The following is a 20,605-nucleotide window of genomic DNA, read 5'->3' on the forward strand; positions in this document are numbered from 1 at the left end:
TTCACGATTTCATGAAAAATCAGCCGATAAAGACGCTCCTGACTCACAGGTGAAAACTCCGCTGTCAGGAAGCACCTGAACACAACTCAGAGCCACAGAGAGAGAGGTTCACATTACTGATCACTGAGTACAGTCTGAGGCTCCATCCTTTTAAAAACTTAAACACCAAACAGGTCAGACAGTTACTGATTTTTCTTTTGGTCAAATCAAAATAAATACATGAATTCATTAAAAGAGTCTATGTTGTATTTTATTGGCATAATTACCAATCAGTTAGTCAGTGAGAGACGAGCCGGGCACAAAGTATTCATATCTGTACTAATACTGTAAAAGTCGCTGTTTGCACTTCCTTACTTATCAAACACAAGTTTGAATAATTTAATAAGAGCTTCAGATTAAGGTCTGCTCAAACCTCCAGAGCCGACTGATGTTTGCACACGTACAAGTAATGTCACATGTTTCACTGTCAGGATCTGGAGACTCACAGAAAGTGAGATTACCATCTCTCACTCATGGACTGTAAACACTTTCTACTTTCTGAAATAGATGCATCCTGACATTTTCTGCCTTAAAATTTGCAAAACTAAAATGACACTTTTTAAGTTCCTCTTATTCTCCTTTAAGCTTCACGTTTGAAGTAAAGACTCAGGCAATTTCAAGCTGAGCGCCCACCTTCATCTCTGAGTCAGACCAGACTGTACGTAGTTACTGTCAGCAAAAGATATTTGACTTTATCACAGTTCATCTGTGACTATCACAAACAGCTTATTACAGAATAGGGCTGCCACGATTAGTCGACTATCAAAATCGTCGACGACTGATTTAATAGTCGACGCTCGTTTGAAGCTTTGTAAGATCACAAAAGACGCAGGAATAAGTAGTAGGATTTAAGAGTGTAATAACGGACTGAAACAGAAGGTGGCAGCACTGCATGTACAAGGATGCCAGCTGCCGTTAAACCCCGAAGAAGAAGAAGCTGTGTCCCAGAATTCATAGCGCAGCCCAGCTCAGTTTCCAACAATGGCGGCAGCTAGTAAGTTTTAATTGTGTGGATGCTTTAAGGCATCCACACTATTGAGTTCCTGTTTCTCTTTATTCTTTATTGTGTGGATGCTTTAAGGCATCCACACTATTGTTTTCCTGTTTCTCTTTATTCTTTATTATTATTGTGTGGATGCTTTAAGGCATCCACACTATTGTTTTCCTGTTTCTCTTTATTCTTTATTATTATTATTCTAGTTGCGTTCCGTACGTTTTTTGCCGTTGAACTACTTCCACAATTTTTGTGCTATTTTCACCATTCAAATTTTAAACTATTCTGCTATTTCTGCTAATGTGTGCTATATCTTTTGGTATTTTTAACTATTATACTTTTTAAAATATTAAGCTTTTTTCCTTTAATTTGTCCCATTGAAATGAATGGGAAACTTCCGCAATTCTGCTAAAATTTGCTTGTTTTTGAAACTTAACTACTTCCTCATATTTTCACTTAGAACAACCATTCAAACTTTAAAATGTTCTCAAATTATTGGGCTATTCAGGTATAAATCAGCTTTTTCAAATCTTTTACCGTTTTATTTTTATACCCCTTAAAGTGTTGAGTTGCAAAATTGTGATTTTTCACAAAATACATGGGTTGTTATGGTTGCTATGCAGTTGGTTCTAAGTGAGGCACTGAAGGTTTCGCAGTCTTCTCTTCATGTCCAAACAACTTCTTGCTACTTGCTCAATTTTCACTCAACTTCCACAAATTATACATCAAAACGTAGGTATTTTTGCTGGCTTTCAGAAAATGTCATTATCATTGTTGTGGGATTTATAGAATTTTGGCAAATCTCCTCAGACCAACACAAAGTCTCAAAACTCTCCGTAGAAAGTCAATGGAGAGTTTGTTCAAAATCACCGCTTGATTTCTGTAATGAGAGGCATATTCGAATCGTCATATCTCCCTAACGAAGCGACGTTAAGACATAAGGCTTGTCCCAGTATATCTTCAGACATTCCTGACGCTCACAATTCAAGAATTATTTTCTCACCTATTACCGTTCTGAGATGAGTTAGACTTGTTTGAGGGTAGGAAATTCGTCCTTCGCTCAGATTTCTTCAGATTTCAAACTCTGGAAATGAGCCACTTTTTTCTCTCGTCATATCTTTTTGATAGATTTCCACAAAGACCTGAAAATTTCCATGGTTGTTAACCAAAGCCTGCTGTCTCTTACGGTGAAAGAATGATATCGATACTCCAAATATATTTAGAGTTAGAAAGCGTTGTTTGAGGGCAAGTCAAGGCAGTTTTTGCTTCGCCTCTACTCAGTTATGGTGCATTAGAAGTCAAATATCTTTAATAATTCATATTTTAATGATAAATTGTCAACACTTGAAGATTCCCCCATCTCTTCTGAACAAAACGGTGTAAGAATGACCATTCTAGCCCCTACGGTTAGGAAATTATGGCCATTTGTTTGGAGGGTAGTCCTCACTATGAGAAATAGACTGCAAAAATCCTCTCTCTGCTGCCTGTGTAAAAACGGCTGCACCTGTTTTGGCGGGAAAAAGTACACAGCCTCTCTGATTGGTGGATTCAAATTCAGCAGCTCCCAGGCTACTTGACTGACATACAAGCTTGCTTCTTTCTCTTTCTGTGTGTGTGTGTGTGTGTGTGTGTGTGTGTGTGTGTGTGTGTGTGTGTGTGTGTGTGTGTGTGTTTAGTGAGAAATAGAGAACTTTACCCTTATTTGGCAGCATATATTATAGTATTTCTGCTTTTTATAGTATTTCTGCTTTTTATAGGATTTGTGCTTAATATAGTATTTGTGCTTGATATAGTATTTCTGCTAAATTATAGTATTTCTGCTTTTTATAGTATTTCTGCTTAATATAGTATTTCTGCTAAATTATAGTATTTCTGCTTTTTATAGGATTTCTGCTTTTTATAGGATTTCTGCTTTTTATAGGATTTGTGCTTAATATAGTATTTCTGCTAAATTGTAGTATTTCTGCTTTTTATAGTATTTGAGCTTAATATAGTATTTCTGGTTTTTATAGGATTTGTGCTTAATATAATATTTGTGACAAATACTGTTCCCTTTAGGCTCTATGTATGTGTGTGTGTATCAATATTTCTCCTATTTAAAGTATTACTCCTCCATAATTGTATTTCGGTTAAATCAAAGTACTTTTACTACATCTTAGTACTTCTGCTCAATCATAGTATTTCTGCTAAATTATAGTATTTCTGCTTTTTATAGTATTTCTGCTTTTTATAGTATTTCTGCTTTTTATAGGATTTGTGCTTAATATAGTATTTCTGCTACATTATAGTATTTCTGCTTTCTATAGGATTTCTGCTTTTTATAGGATTTCTGCTTTTTATAGAATTTGTGCTTAATATAGTATTTCTGCTAAATTGTAGTATTTCTGCTTTTTATAGTATTTCTGCTAAATTATAGTATTTCTGCTTTTTATAATATTTGAGCTTAATATAGTATTTCTGCTAAATTATAGTATTTGTTCTTAATATATTATTTCTGCAAAATTACAGTATTTCTGCTAAATTATAGTACTTTTGCTTTTTATACTATTTCTGCTTAATATAGTTTTTCTGCTAAATTATAGTATTTCTGCTTTTTATAGTATTTCTGCTAAATTATAGTATATCTGCTTAATATAGTATTTCTGCTTTTTATACTATTTCTGCTTAATATAGTATTTGTGCTTAATATAGTATTTCTGCTAAATTATAGTATTTCTGCTAAATTATAGTATTTCTGCTTAATTATAGTATTTCTGCTTTTTATAGTATTTCTGCTTAATATAATATTTCTGCTTAATATAATATTTCTGCTAAATTATAGTACTTCTGCTTTTTATAGTATTTATTCTTAATATAGTATTTCTGCTAAATTATAGTATTTCTGCTTAATATAGTATTTCTGCTAAATTATAGTATTTGTGCTAAATTATAGTATTTGTGCTTAATATAGTATTTCTGCTAAATTATTATATTTCTGCTTTTTATAGTATTTCTGCTTTTTATAGTATTTCTGCTTAATATAATATTTCTGCTTTTTATAGTATTTCTGCTTTTTATAGTATTTCTGCTAAATTATAGTATTTCTGCTTTTAATAAGATTTGTGCTTAATATAGTATTTGTGCTTAATATAGTATTTCTGCTAAATTATAGTATTTCTGCTTTTTATAGGATTTGTGCTTAATATATGTCAGGGTTCTGGGTCTGAGCAACCCAGGATCCCTGTGCAGTTATGGACTACTTATATATATTACTATGTATTTTTGGTGTTGCTTCCCCGTTTGCTCTATGCTTGTACATATGTGGAGACACTTGTTAAATTCCCCTGGCTGGTGGACTCCCTCAATCCAGTTGTCCTGGACTTCCTGCTTTCCACCCTCCACCTCCACTTTCCTCCTCAGGCTGCTCACAGGCCCGGACCGCTGGTGGATTCACAGCCTGAGATGCCGGCCCCGACGTCTACACGGAAACAACGTTCGCGCTGCCGGCTTTCCTCACTGCAGCCTAATCCACGAACTTCTCAAGAGTCGGCTGTGGTGAGTAGTACGGACAATTTTCCATTTCCCTCACCATCTGTGTTTGTGTCTGCAGTGGACGAGCCGACAGCGCAGGTAACATCACCTCGGTCAGAGGTCTCCACACCACTCGCTGCTTCAACATCTGCAGCTGTGGCACCGCTGTCATCTCATCCGCCTGCAGTCACCCTTCTGCCATCTTCTTCACCGGCTGCTACGTCGCCACCCGGACCTGCCCTGCCCGAGCAGGAGCTTGGCGAGCCGGAGGAGCTCGCACTGCCCGAGCAGGAGCTCGGCGAGCAGGAGGAGCTCGCACTGCCCGAGCAGGAGCTCGGCGAGCCGGTGGAGCTCGCACTGCCCGAGCAGAAGCTCGGCGAGCCAGTGGAGCTCGCATGCCCGAGCAGTTGCTCGGCGAGCCGGTGGAGCCAGCGCCGCTGCCGGAGGAGCTCAGCGAGCCGGTGGAGCCAGCGCTGCTGCCGGAGGAGCTCAGCGAGCCGGTGGAGCCAGCGCCGCTGCCCGGCGAGCAGGAGAAGCCAGCGCCGCTGCCAAAGGAGCCCGCGCCGCTGCTCGGCGAGCAGGAGAAGCCAGCGCCGCTGCTCGGCGAGCAGGTGGAGCCCGCGCCGGAGCTCGGCGAGCAGGTGGAGCCCGCGCCGGAGCTCGGCGAGCGAGTGGAGCCCGCGCCGCAGCCGGGGGACCTCGGCGAGCGGGAGGAGCCCGCGCCGCAGCCGGGGGAGATCGGCGAGCGGGATGCGCCGCTGCGGGATGCGCGGTCTGACTTTGGGACTGTGAAAAACAACAAACTGTTGTTTGTTGTTTTTGCTTGTTTTGGTTCTGGCTACTTAAGAGAGTCTTGGAGCTCCCACCGACGCGGGATCATTGCGTGAGACTCCACGTCAGTCATCCAGTTGTGCTTGGTTAGTGTGTGTGTATATGCCCGCGATTGTATGTGTCCTGACGGCTGCTTCTATTGTGTCCAGAGGAGAGGGGTGGAGTGCCAGACAGCAGCCAGCACGGGGAGTGCTGAGACACGGGAGCGGAGAGCACAAACAGTGGGAGAAGACACAACACGGGAGTCTGGGGAAAGCACGGGAATTTGTTGTTATTTCCACACACTGTAAATAAACGCACTGTTTATACACAGAGCACTGCGCCTGGGTCCTCCTTCCCCACACCCCCGTGACAATATAGTATTTGTGCTAAATTATAGTATTTCTGTAAAATTATAGTATTTCTGCTTTTTATAGTATTTCTGCTTAATCATACTATTTCTATATATTACTGCCAGGTCCCCAGGCAGCCAATCCTCTGTGAGGACTGAGACACTTAGCCCTGAAATTTACATATCAGGGCCTGCACGGCTTCCCAGCCAGCCAATCATATCTGAGGTCTGCCGTTTCTTCTCTCGTCATATCTCAGCAACGGTTGTACAAAGAGCAATAAAAATCGCAGTCAAAGTACACCAAAGTCCGCTGATTCACCCAGTACAAGAATTATGTTTCTAGTCCACCTAGTTTTTGAGTTACACGACGTTTTGTAACTCAGCGCGCCCCTCACCGCGATCTAATTCTGACTGCTCATGACCCTGTCTTCCAGGCGCCCGCTCTCTTTCCCAGTGGCGCAGTTGGTAATGACACGGGTCTTTAACCAAAAGGTCGTGGGTTCAGTCCCACATTGGTCAACATGTTTTTTTCCCTACAAATTAATACACTATCACAGATCAGTAATTCATATTCATCATTTATTACAATTCTGCAAACTTTTTTATGATTTTACCAGCTTTTCTAATATGGACCTCACATTCTTGTTAACACTCCATGGCACAAATACTGTTCCCTTTAGGCTCTGTGTATGTGTGTGTGTATCAATATTTCTCCCATTTTAAAGTATTACTCCTCCATAATTGTATTTCTGTTAAATCAAAGTACTTTTACTACATCTTAGTACTTAGTACTGGTAGTAGTACTGCTCAATCATAGTATTTCTGCTAAATCATAGTATTTTTGCCAAATCATGGTTTTTGTGCCAAATCATAACATTTGTGTTATGTTATAGTATTACTACTAAGTGGAGGAATTTCTGTCATGTTACAGTATATGTGCTGATTACAGTATTTCTGCTAAATCATATTATTTCTACTATATTATATTTCTCTTTCTAAATATAGCATTTCTGCTATATAATTGTATTTCTGCTATGTTATAATATTTGTGCTAAACCAGAGTATTTGTGCTGAAACATAGTATTTCTGCCAAATGATAGTATTTCTGTCAAATTATAGTATTTGTGCTAAAACATAGTATTAATTTAAAATTACAATATTCATATTTGATCACAGTTTCTCTGGTAAATCACAGTATTTCTGCTATGTTGTACTATTTTTCTAAATCATAGTGTTTCTGTAATGTTTAAGTATTTTTGGCTAAATATATTCTTTCTGTTATCTTATACTATTTCTCCTAAATTCTTGTATATTTGAGAAGTTATCGTGTTTCTGGTAAGTTACAATATTTCTGCCAAGTTCTGCTATGCTATTGTATTTCTGCCAAGTATTATGTTTCCTCTAAGATATTGCAGTTCTGCTAAGTTATTACTTTTTAGCAAAGTTCCTTTGCTTCTGCAAAGTTTTTACAATTTCTGCAACTTTTCAGCTTTTTCAGCTAGTTTTTGCAGACAGCTTCAGCTTTAAAGCATCCACACTGCATTTTCGCAGGAAATGCAAATTTTTCTAGTTATTATTATTATTCTTCAAGTTGCTTCCGTACGTTTTTCGCCGTAGAACTACTTCCACAATTTTTATGCTATTTTCACCATTCAAATTTTAAACTATTCTGCTATTTCTGCTAATTTGCGCAATATCTTTTGGTATTTTTTGCTATTATACTTTTTAAAATATTAAGCTTTTTATGCAATTTTTTGTCCCATTGAAATTAATGTAAAACTTCCAAAATTCTGCTAAATTTTGCTTGTTTTTGAAACTTAACTACTTCCTCATACTTTCACGTAGAACAACCATTCAAATTTTAAAATGTTCACAAATCATTGGGCTATTCATGTATATTTCAACTTTTTCATATCTGTTACCGTTTTCATCTTATCCCTCTTTAAGTTTAGAGTTGCAAAATTGTGATTTTTCACAAAATACATGCGTTGTTATGGTTGCTATGCACTTGGCTTTCAGTGTGGTACTGTAAGTTTCGCAGTCTTCTCTTCATGTCCGAACAACTTCTTGCTACTTGCTCAATTTTTACTCAACTTCCACAAATTATACATCAAAACGTAGGTATTTTTGCTGGCTTTCAGAAATTGTCACTATCATTGTTGTGGGATTTATAGAATTTTGGCAAATCTCCTCAGACCAACACAAACTCTGAAAACTCTCCATAGAAAGTCAATAGAGAGTTTGTTCAAAATCACCGCTTGATTTCTGTAATGAGAGTCATATTCGAATCGCCATATCTCCTTAACGAAGCGAAGTCAAGACATGAGGCTTGTGCCAATATATCTTCAGACACTCCTGACGCTCACAATTTAAAAAGTTTTTTCTCACCTATTACCATTTGGCCATGAATTACGTTTGTTTGAGGGTAGGAAATTCGATCTTCGCTCAGATTTCTTCAGATTTCAAACTCTGGAAATGAACCACTTTTTTCTCTTGTCATATCTTTTTGATGGATTTCCATAGAGACCTAAAAATTTCCATGACTGTTCACTAAAGTCCGCTGTCTCTTACGGTGAAAGAATGATATCGATACTCCAAATAGATTTAGAGTTACAAAGCGTTGTTTGAGGGCAAGTCAAGGCAGTTTTCGCTTAGCCTCTACTCAGTTATGGTGCATTAGAAGTCAAATATCTTTAATAATTCATATTTTAATGATAAATTGTCAACACTTGAAGATTCCCCCATCTCTGCTGAACAAAACGGTGTAAGAATGATCGTTCTAGCCCCTACGGTTAGGAAATTATGGTCATTTGTTTGAGTTTAGTCCTCACTATGAGAAATAGACTGCAAAAATCCTGTCTCTCTGCTGCGTGTGTAAAAACGGCTGCACCTGTTTTGGCGGGAAAAAGTACACAGCCTCTCTGATTGGTGGATTCAAATTTAGCAGCTCCCAGGCTGCTTGACTGACCTAAAAACTGGCTTCTCTCTCTTTCTGTGTGTGTTATAGTATTTCTAAATGATAGTATTTCTGCTTTTTATAATATTTCTGCTAAATTATAGTATTTCTGCTTTTTATAATATTTCTGCTTTTTATAGTATTTGAGCTTAATATAGTATTTCTGCTTTTAATAGGATTTGTGCTTAATATAGTATTTCTGCTAAATTATAGTATTTCTGCTTATTATAGTATTTCTGATTTTTTTATAGTATTTCTGCTTTTTATAGTATTTCTGCTAAATTATAGTATTTCTGCTAAATTATAGTATTTGTGCTTAATATAGTATTTCTGCTAAAATATAGTATTTCTGCTTAATATAATATTTCTGCTTTTTATAGTATTTGTGCTAAAACATAGTATTTCTACTAAATGTAGTATTTATGCTTAATCATACTATTTCTATATATTACTGCCAGGTCCCCAGGCAGCCAATCCTCTGTGAGGACTGAGACATTCAAATTCACAAATCAGAGCCTGCATGGCTTCCCAGCCAGCCAATCATATCTGAGGGCTCAGGCATTCAAATTTGCATATTGGGGCCTGCAAAAATCCTGTCTCTCTGCTGCATGTGTAAAAACGGCTGCACCTGTTTTGGCGGGGAAAAGTACACAGCCTCTCTGATTGGTGGATTCAAATTTAGCAGCTCCCAGGCTGCTTGACTGACCTAAAAGCTTGCTTCTCTCTCTTTCTGTGTTGTGTTATAGTATTTCTAAATTATAGTATTTCTGCTTTTTATAGTATTTCTGCTAAATTATAGTATTTCTGCTAAATTATAGTATTTCTGCTTTTTATAGGATTTCTGCTTTTTATATGATTTGTGCTTAATATAGTATTTCTGCTTTTTACAGTATTTGTGCTTAATATAGTATTTCTGCTAAAGTATAGTGTTTCTGCTTTTTATAGGATTTGTGCTTAATATAGTATTTGTGCTTAATATAGTATTTCTGCTTAATTATAGTATTTCTGCTTTTTATAGTATTTCTGCTAAATTATAGTATTTCTGCTAAATTATAGTATTTCTGCTTAATATAGTATTTCTGCTAAATTATAGTATTTCTGCTTTTTATAGTATTTGTGCTAAAACATAGTATTTCTACTAAATGTAGTATTTATGCTTAATTATACTATTTCTATATATTACTGCCAGGTCCCCAGGCAGCCAATCCTCTCTGAGGACAGACATTCAAATTTACAAATCAGAGCCTTCACGGCTTCCCAGCCAGCCAATCGTATCTGAGGGCTCAGGCATTCAAATTTGCATATTGGGGCCTTCACGGCTTGTAAGCCAGCCAATCATATCTGAGGGCTCAGGCATTCAAATTTGCATATTGGGGCCTTCACGGCTTGTAAGCCAGCCAATCATATCTGAGGGCTCAGGCATTCAAATTTGCATATTGGGGCCTGCAAAAATCCTGTCTCTCTGCTGCATGTGTAAAAACGGCTGCACCTGTTTTGGCGGGGAAAAGTACACAGCCTCTCTGATTGGTGGATTCAAATTTAGCAGCTCCCAGGCTGCTTGACTGACCTAAAAACTTGCTTCTCTCTCTTTCTGTGTTGTGTTATAGTATTTCTAAATTATAGTATTTCTGCTTTTTATAGTATTTCTGCTAAATTATAGTATTTCTGCTAAATTATAGTATTTCTGCCTTTTATAGGATTTGTGCTTAATATAGTATTTCTGCAAAATATAGTATTTCTGCTTTTTATATGATTTGTGCTCAATTCTAGCATTTCTGCTTTTTATAGTATTTCTGCTTTTTATAATATTTGAGCTTTCTGCCTTTTATAGGATTTGTGCTTAATATAGTATTTCTGCAAAATATAGTATTTCTGATTAATTATAGTTTTTCTACCAAATCATAGTACAGTATTTCTGCTTTTTATAGTATTTATGCTTAATATAGTATTTCTGCTTTTTATAGTATTTGTGCTTAATATAGTATTTCTGCTAAATTATAGTGTTTCTGCTTTTTATAGGATTTGTGCTTAATATAGTATTTGTGCTTAATTATAGTATTTCTGCTTTTTATAGTATTTCTGCTAAATTATAGTATTTCTGCTTAATATAGTATTTCTGCTAAATTATAGTATTTCTGCTTTTTATAGTATTTGTGCTAAAACATAGTATTTCTACTAAATGTAGTATTTATGCTTAATTATACTATTTCTATATATTACTGCCAGGTCCCCAGGCAGCCAATCCTCTCTGAGGACAGACATTCAAATTTACAAATCAGAGCCTTCACGGCTTCCCAGCCAGCCAATCATATCTGAGGGCTCAGGCATTCAAATTTGCATATTGGGGCCTGCACGGCTTGTAAGCCAGCCAATCATATCTGAGGTCTGCCGTTTCTTCTCTCGTCATATCTCAGCGACGGATGTACAAAGAGCAATGAAAATCGCAGTCAAAGTACACCAAAGTCCGCTGATTCACCCAGTACAAGAATTATGTTTCTAGTCCACCTAGTTTTTGAGTTACACGGCGTTTTGTAACTCCAAAAAACGGCGTTTTTCGCCTCTCACCGCGAGCTAATTCTGACTGCTCATCACCCTGTTTTCCAGTCACCTGCTCTCTTTCCCAGTGGCGCAGTTGGTAATGACACGGGTCTGCAACCAAAAGGTCGTGGGTTCGATTCAACCTTGGTCAACATTTTTTTTGCCCTACAAATTAATACACTATCACAGACAAGTAATTCATATTCATCATTTATTATAATTCAGCAAACTTTTATGATTTTAGCAGCTTTTTTGCCAAATCATGGTTTTTGTGCCAAATCATAACAGTTGTTTTATGTTATAGTATTACTACTAAGTGGAGGAATTTCTGTCATGTTACAGTATATGTGCTGATTACAGTATTTCTATATTATATTTCTCTTTCTAAATATAGCATTTCTGCTATATAATTGTATTTCTGCTATGTTATAATATTTGTGTTAAACCAGAGTATTTGTGCTGAAACATAGTATTTCTGCCAAATGATAGTATTTCTGTCAAATTATAGTATTTGTGCTAAAACATAGTATTCATTTAAAATTACAATATTCATAGTTCATCACAGTGTCTCTGGTAAATCACAGTATTTCTGCTATGTTGTACTATTTTTCTAAATCATAGTGTTTCCGTAATGTTTAAGTATTTTTGGCTAAATATATTCTTTCTGTTATCTTATACTATTTCTCCTAAATTCTTGTATATTTGAGAAGTTATGTTTCTGCTAAGTTACAATATTTCTGCCAAGTTCTGCTATGCTATTGTATTTCTGCCAAGTATTATGTTTCCTCTAAGATATTGCAGTTCTCCTAAGTTATTACTTTTTAGCAAAGTTCCTTTGCTTCTGCAAAGTTTTTACAATTTCTGCAACTTTTCAGCTTTTTCAGCTAGTTTTTGCAGACAGCTTCAGCTTTAAAGCATCCACACTGCATTTTCGCAGGAAATGCAAATTTTTCTAGTATTACTCTTATTATTCTTTCTGGGTCACAAAATAAACGATTAACATATTTTCAGGCGAGAATGTAGCTGTGTAAACCTCAAATATCTGCTCAGTTTATCAAGACACCACATATTTTCAAAAGCGCTCCGACGTTTTCGGAGACGTCTGTTACCCACTAGCTCGATAGCTAGCCGGGGGCTAGGCTAACTAGAGCCGTGAGAGCACCGGACTCCCGCAAATCGTTCTCAAACCCACCGCCGTCTTTCGCTACTCAGGTTAAACATGATATATAAGTCACTTAGATAACTTAAAAATGTTATTGTTTGGCTTTTTTTAGTATTTTATTTGTTCCTGAGTAAATCGGTTTGGCTGAGATTAAAGTTATAGTTTTTACACAGCTGAATAAACATCAAGCAGACAGCTGATTATCAGAAGTGTGAGATGCTCGAGAATTTACTCCGGTGTCCTGTTATATTTTAGATAGCAAGGAGTTTATTAAACTTCACCGAAACAATCTGCAAATTTCATTAAAATTTAATAAACTATCATCTTGTCTTTATTTTTAGTTAGCACAGACCTTAAACACTTAAAGCTGTAAGCTAATGATAGTTATATAAGAGCAGATGCTGCTGGTGCAATAAGCTGTATGTTTTACGTCGACTATCAAAATAATAGTTTGTGGCAGCCCTGCTACAGAAGCAAGTATGTTAACGTGTTGAGATGAGGAGGTCACTGAAGCTGTATTTCCTCCCGTTAGGTGTGACTGCAGTATTATGCGCGTCTCTAGAGTTTAACCTTAAAATCTGATTTTTCATTCCATGTTGAATCTGATTCTGTGACACAAACATCTCTGTGAAGGACTCGCTCTGACTCTCAGAGCAGACCGAGGATCGATAAGCTCCCTCAGTCAGAGCAGGCGGCGATTTTCTCTTTGATTTTTAGCTCTTTGCTTAAAATAAATGTTTGCCATTAGAGCCTCTCCATCCACTTAGCTCTCTGCGCTCGTCCGTGCCTTTTTCAGTTGTTTCAGTCACCATGGAAACACACAAACAGACAAAAGCAGCCTTGTGTTGTCTTTCCTGTGCAGGGAGTCGGTGTGTGAGTTTCTGTTTGTTATTGAAGTAAGACACACACACACAGATTTATCGATCAGGTGGGAGGGTGGAGGCTGAAGGTTTGATTCTCTTCCACATCAGTTTGCACACGCTGAGCAGTTTTGCTTCTTCATCGCAGCTCCGTGATGAGTGCACGCTCATTGTGTTGCACAATTACACAAATCAGTTCACGAGCAGCTTCATGCACGATCACAATAAACGGGGAAAGAAATCTATAGAAGGAAAAAACAGGTCAGTGCTTAGAAACCGGAGCGATGAGCCGCGCAGCGTCTAATGTTAGACGGTGGTTAACGTTAGCATGCTCGCTAACCTCTGACAGGACGTTTGAATTAGCGTCGTTAAGCTAAACACGCGGCGTGGTTTGTCACGTGTGGAGCTGTAAACATCCAGCCGGGGTCGCACGGTGACACAACACGACACGAGCGCCTGCAACCAGCCGCTTTGCTAACGATGGTGCTGCAGTCACATGTAACAAGCAGCTGAAAGCTGCACGGCTGCTGCATCGTCTTTGGAAAGCAGGAAAATATCATTAAAAATCAGATATGTAGGTGTTGTTCTCATCCTCTGTACTCAGCATTCACTTTGGACACAGTTTGTTAAAGTCAGTCTACTATCAGTCTGCAACAGAATGAGTCAACCTGGTTCATCTGTCTGGACCACAGGTATCACATCCAGCATCCAGCCAGAACCTCACAGATCTGAACCAGAAGTTCAAAAATCTGCAAATAGTGACGTAAAAGCTGCAGGACAGCAGTTTAACTAGATAATGACTCAGCTGAGCCCTCCACTGCAAAGAGACGTGATCCAGATGTAAACTGACCGGGATTTTATGCTACGTCTTAACCACAAACCTTTTCCCAAACCCAGCAACGTGACCTGCGGCGTAGCTTTGCTCACACTTACAGAAACGTAACGGCACGTCAGGTCAATGCGGCCCAACACTGTTGTGATTGGTCTGTTTGGTACCGCTGAGTCCTCGTGTGCTTTTATTGCAATAATTTTTTAATTTATCAATAAAAACCATCAGAAGTAATAATCCTAATATCAATGAGGACTCACCACTGTAATCAAAGTCCAGGGAATGAAACTATTGGAAAGAATTAAATGTATTTCTGTGGTGATTGGCGAGACGCGATCACACAGTAATTAACACAGCTTACTTACACTGACGCAGGTTACACGGTGGGCTGTACAAAGAGTCACCGAAGTCTAAATCAGGCCCGACTGACTGCAACACGCTGGCGATTAGCCTGACCCTGATGGTTGGAGACAGGTTGCCTCTTACCAGGTGACCAGAACATAAAATAGTCATCGCTGACTTCCTGTTGCAAGTGTTTGCAATCATTCTGACCAACACTGACTTCTTAGATGTTGTGTTACAGTTACAGCCATGCCGAACTTTCTGCTTTAATCCCGTCTCTTGTTCTCCTTGTTTGGCTGCAGCCTCGAGTGGACATTAGTGGAACTGCAGTTCTGGTTTCTTCTCAGGCCTTGGAGAAATCCAGCTTTTGATGGTTGGATTTTACGGAGCCCCGCAGGGGACATGGGAGAAAAAAAACATTAAGACTGACTCGCAAAAGTTTTTGCGAGATCTCGCAAAACAAACTCGTGATCTCGCAAAAGTTTTAGCCGCATTCTTCGGAGGCCGCCAGCTCGAAGCCGACCGGGAGGTCGAGGCACGATGTGCCGGGAAAGCGGTGTTCCTCCCGGCTGTAGAAGGTCTCGACCTTCTGTTAGCTTCGAGCTAGTGGGTGTCAGATCTCCAAAAACGTCGGAGCACTTTTGCAAATATGTGATGTCTTGTAAACCGAGCAGGTATCTGACGTTTACACAACTACATTCACACCTCAAAATATCTTAAAAGTGTATTTTGTGACCCAGAAAGAGTAATATTACAACTAAGTAGCTGCCGCCATTGTTGGAATTCAACTTTTGCGAGATTCCGAGTTGTTTTGCGAGATCCCGAGTTTGTTTTGCGAGATTTCGCAAAAGTCCGTCTTAATTTTTTTTTCTCCCATGTCCCCTGCGGGGCTCCGTAGGATTTAGGTTTGCACACCAAAAACTGATAAGTGGTACCAGGCGGTGTTTATAGTTTAAACAGAGAATGAGGACAGACACGAGGAAGGAGTCTGCAAGTCTAATAATCTGTGTCACACAACATCACGTTCGTCTCAAAGGGATTCACAGCCTGTACGATCCCCACTCGGTGCTCACGCCCTGCAAACAAACACGACGTCTACACGAGTTCAGGATGAGACGAACAGAATGAGCGAGGCTGACGGGGAAGCGGAGAGAACGAGGCTAAATGGAGATGAGAGGAAGGAGGCGGAGAAGGAAGGAAGGAGGGAGCACTTGTTTAATAATCATGGAGCTATTCTGAGCAGCGCTGTCCTTTAGATGATCTCAGACCCTCGTTTTTCTTTATGTGTGAGACACAGTGGGTGGTCTTCATTAACTCGCAGACACACAGAAATAATCTCCACAGTTTCAAGCTTCAAGTCTTTTCTTATTTGAACTGTTGGGCCATCGCAGCGGGCGCTGAAATCGACCAGAAGAGAAGAAGAAGAATATGACCCCCCCCTCCCAGCAGCGATGAAGTGCTTTTTGTTCCCTCCGGGTCGTCAGTGACAGTGAGACACAGCAGAGCTGGTGGGACGTCTGCTGCCTGCAGGGCACACTGGGACATCGCCGTCCCTGTCGCATTATTAAGTGTGTTTGCAGCACAAACTCGTGAACAGATTAGGCGGCTGCGGTTGAAATAAGTCCACGATTCACGTTTGGTGCTTCCTTTAATGTCCTACAAATGCAATACTTCAGGCTTTGCAGCCTCTTAAATGCCATTAAATGTTAATGCTACAATGGAAAGTGTGATTTTCTTTTAAAGCCGGCGTCATGCAGCCTGCACGCATTTTACAATCCTTCATTTAACTCTTTTCCTTGTCCCGTTTCGCTTGAGTAAACACATAGCCAACACACAATGATATTTAATGCCTCGCAAATCAAAACTGATATGAAGACATGCACCAGAAGTTTACAGAAAAAGCAGAGTGAGGATGATTTCCCCTGGAAGCTAAACGCGCACAGCTGTGCTCTCTGCTGGGATTCGGGTTTGGAGAAAGTGCATCAAGTGCTGTAAATCAAAGGGAAGACATGATTGGATAGAAGAGAAGGCGCTACACAAGGGAGGAGTGGCATGCTGGGAAAACTGAAGGGTCTTGAGATGGCAGATGGCTTTATGAGCTGCTGTGTCTCCCTCAACAGGCTAGCTAACGTAGCCAACGGAAGCTAATAACGCGGGAAGAAACAAATATTAGTTACAAAGTTACAAAAGCTAGTTTCAAACTGTCAGACAGGAGCGCGACGTCTATGTGAGGATTTAACGCAGCAGTTCATTTAGTGACAGACTGATGTGGGGGAGCAGGCACAGCAACACAACCCGAGCATCTCGTTACAGCCCAGCTGTAGTTGGGCTCCCCGGCAGCACTGGTCTCTGTAAACAGGGCGCTGCAGCGCACCGTTGTTCAGGACTGACACGAAGCTGCTGCCAAATGCTAATGTGATAGATGACCTGCAGGACGGAGAACAAGCCTGAGCCACACAGCCCGAAGGAGAAGGATCCTACTTTTTATTCTGAGCTCGAGATCTCTGTGTTAGCTGCTGCTGGAAGATCAAAAGAGACAAAACACTTTATGCTAATCAGTGCTGTGGAGGAGCGTTGTTTGAAAGAGGCAACAGAACAAGCATGAACGACAGCAGCTGTAACATTGACACAGTCTTGGCTGAAGGGGGGTTGCCAAGTGGTTTGCAGAGGCTGCAAAACAGCTCAAATGGCTTAAGTAGCATGAGATACAGTTAAGGTTTGTCATAAGGCTACGTAGAAGGCTAATCAGTCAGCCATCATCTGCTGTGGTTACTGTCTGAGGACGACTTTACGTCCCAGCAGAACAAATGTGTAAAAATGTTTCTTTTATCTGCTTTTAATTATCGACAGAAAAGAAAATGGTCTATTTCTGGCTATCAGCACTTTTTACTGCACTTGAACAAAACTAAACTTTGAAGAAATAACGAAGGCCGTTTGTTCTGCACCACAGAGGCCCAGCTGCACATCACCGTGAACACACCACCTATAATTCCTGACAATTATTAGATTATTAATAGCAGAAATAGATTTTCCAAAATGCCAGACAGTCCCGGGCGAACGGCTTGTCTTTCTAACTGCAGCTCGTTCTGCTGACTTACGGCAGCCACGTTGCTCTGCGCTGTGAGGGGAGCCGGTAATGAGAGCACGAGGACACAACAAAAATACGAGGCGTGCTCCGAGAATGTGCCGAGGGACGGTTGGTGTTTCAGCGTCGGCACAGAGCACAACCATATCTGACGCTTCTTTTTATTCAATTAATTCATATTTATGTCCCCTGGATTTCTTGAAAACACTCTGAAAGTAAACTGATGATTCAAACTAATATCCACACACCTAGCTGCAGAGTACAGGGATTATATACTGTAAGGATGGACTCAAGCATTATTAACGGACCTGATGTTATTTATCTTTCTGCAATGACAATAAAACAAACGAGTTGGTAAAGGTTACATTAAATGTCGAGACACACAAATAGAGCAATGCTGCCGAGCACAAACCTCTTCAGGTGTTAAACTCGCAGCACAGCTCACACTTTGTGTGCTTTTCTACCATTGAATCATATCTGTTATTAATCTCTGTCTCTCTTCCACAGCATGTCTTTATCCTGTCTTCCTTCTCTCACACCAACCAATCACAGCAGATGGCCCCGCCCCTCCCTGAGCCTGGTTCTGCTGGAGGTTTCTTCCTGTTAAAAGGGAGTTTTTCCTTCCCACTGTCGCCAAAGTGCTGCTCATAGGGGGTCATATGATTGTTGGGCTTTTCTCTGTATCTATGAAGCGCCTTGAGGCGACTTTTGTTGTGATTTGGCGCTTTATAAATAAAACTGAATTGAATGTGTACATCTGCTAACACTTGGCTAAAGACACATCATCCCTCCATATATCTGACAAACACCAACAATCTCAGTCTAAAAGGCCCAAACCTCGGCTTTTCAGGAAGGTGGCGCCACCCACTGGTTTGTGACATCCAGGCCTCAAAGTGTAACAACGTTACGGGTTTACGAGCCAAATTAGGCTAATCAGCTGATGCCAAAGGGTTTAAGCAGGGATTATACCTTCTGTGGAAACGTACCCAAGCACACCCTAACCCGGAGACGTACATTTGGTCATGGACGTGATGGTAAATGGTAAATGGACTGATTCTTATATAGCGCTTTTCTACTCTCACGGAGTACTCAAAGCGCTGCCTCATTCACCCATTCTCACAAGCACTTTATCTACACTTAGTGCTTTCTAACGACACACTCCGATGGATGCATCGGAGAGCAACTTGGGGTTAGTATCTTGCCCAAGGATACTTGACATACAGACTGGAGGAGCCAGGGATCGAACCACCGACCTTCCGATCAGTAGGTGACCTGCTCTACCTCCTGAGCTACAGCCACCCGTGATGCACGTGCCCTGGTGTCCTGGTGGTCACAGCAGAGTATAAGCTCGGCTTTAGATGCGAAGCTAAACCATGAATCAAATAAACGGAGAATTTCACTGAGCAAAACTGGAGGTCAGACTTCCTGGACGCTCCTTTAGCACCATTAAGCGCACAGCAGATGTATTATTTGTCCAATAATTGCATTAAAACTGCTGTAAAAAGCTCCGGCAGCACCAAAGAGGTCTTTTAAGGTTCATCCACTCGCTGTTTTGCCCACATACACAGCAGTAAAAGACTTGCATTAAAACTGCTTGATTCTGCCCGAGCATGAAGTGATGAACTGGCTGCTTTTCATTCATCTGCAGTGTCTGCAGCCTTTCACGCCTCCTGCCATGAAATGATTAGGTTGTGAAACTCGACCTTCATCTAATTCTTCAAAACTCTGAATGTGAACATGTTTCCAAAGGAAACTTCATTACTTGCTTTCATTCTTCTTTTCTTTATATGCCCGGCTGTCAGCGTAGTGAACCGACCTCAGCAGTAATTCGGTGATTACATAATGAATGTATGAATCCTCACCAGGTGCAGCTTTAACACATATTATTTTATTTCCACCTCCTCTGCTCATCATGGCCTTTAAATAACGATAAATGTGAGCAATGGGGATCTTTGGGAGGTGAAGCTGGGTCCTGGATGGATAATAGACATCTGGGGAAATTAGAGGCCAGGTCAACATTTTCTCTGTCGTTGTGCGACTCGAGCCATCCCTAAGCAGTTTCACCACCACGAGGAGGGATACTCTCGGTCTTCAATCATGTTTACCCCGGCGTCCAAGCAACATGCACATGGAGACGAGGCCACAAGCTGCACACTGCCACTGACGGGCCGAACGCTAAATAATGAGAAAGGCTCCTGAAAGCTGCGTCATTGTTCTGCAGTGGTTGGATTCTGCTGGCGAGCCGCTGTTTGGACTCGACTCGGTGACTTTTCAGTCTCTAGAGAGGAGGTTTCAATTTAAAACAGACTATCTGATGAAGTGAGGCTTAAATCAAATCCCCGTCAATCCAGGAATCCTCAGAAACGCTGCACACAGCGTTCGCTTCACATCCGCTTCTGTCTTAACGTCGTGCTCTCCTCCCCGTGGAGGTCAACGTGGCGGATAAATCTCCCTCACTCGCCGGCGCCGGCGCTCATGCATTATTCCCGTTCCTTTTCCTCAAATGTCAGGCCTCTCCCCCCCTCCTGTCATCCGAAAGGCTGCACTGGCTGTATTTCTGTAGCTCACTCCCCCGTGGACAGCAGAGTGAAATGCCAGCGTTTGCTACCATTTCTCACCCCCCACCCCCTTTTTTTTACTTCCACACCTTCACCTCCTCCACATCCCTTTTCTGATTAAAGATTTAAATGGACTTTTATAGGGTGAGATTTACAGCACTGGGCCCATCTTCCCTCGGCTGTCGCTGCAGTTATAAATGTCCCAGAGACCCCCGTCAGTCACAGCGTGTGGGCGGCTACTGTAACGTCTTCTTATTTCTGTAATTAAGTGTGGGCTCCTTGTTTGTTTATCTGCAGTAAATCATCTTTCTCGGTCGACCCGGCGGCACTTTGCCGAGCACGTACGGCCAGGATAATCAAAGGAGCCCCGCCTCTTCATTTAAGCCCATTAAGAAGCGAACGAGCTGATATCCAGAGAAAGTGTCTGCGGTCATGTTTGCTACTGTTCCACGCAAAAAGCTTATCGACTCTTTGTGCTCTGAACTTTCTGCACAAACGATTCAATAAAGATAAAGAGATCTCCAGCTAGTGTAGCTGTGCTGTGCTCACTGTCTGTGCATGTGTTTGTCA

General features: G+C 40.5%; 1 protein-coding gene across 3 annotated transcripts in view; it reads right to left on the reverse strand.

Moving 5' to 3' along the window:
* grid1b (glutamate receptor, ionotropic, delta 1b) overlaps nt 1-20,605 on the reverse strand; it is a 668,767-nt gene that overhangs the window by 37,249 nt on the left and 610,913 nt on the right. The window lies entirely within an intron of this gene.

The sequence above is a fragment of the Neolamprologus multifasciatus genome, chromosome 8, assembly GCF_963576455.1.
Source record: "Neolamprologus multifasciatus chromosome 8, fNeoMul1.2, whole genome shotgun sequence".
NCBI classification, from domain to species: domain Eukaryota; kingdom Metazoa; phylum Chordata; class Actinopteri; order Cichliformes; family Cichlidae; genus Neolamprologus; species Neolamprologus multifasciatus.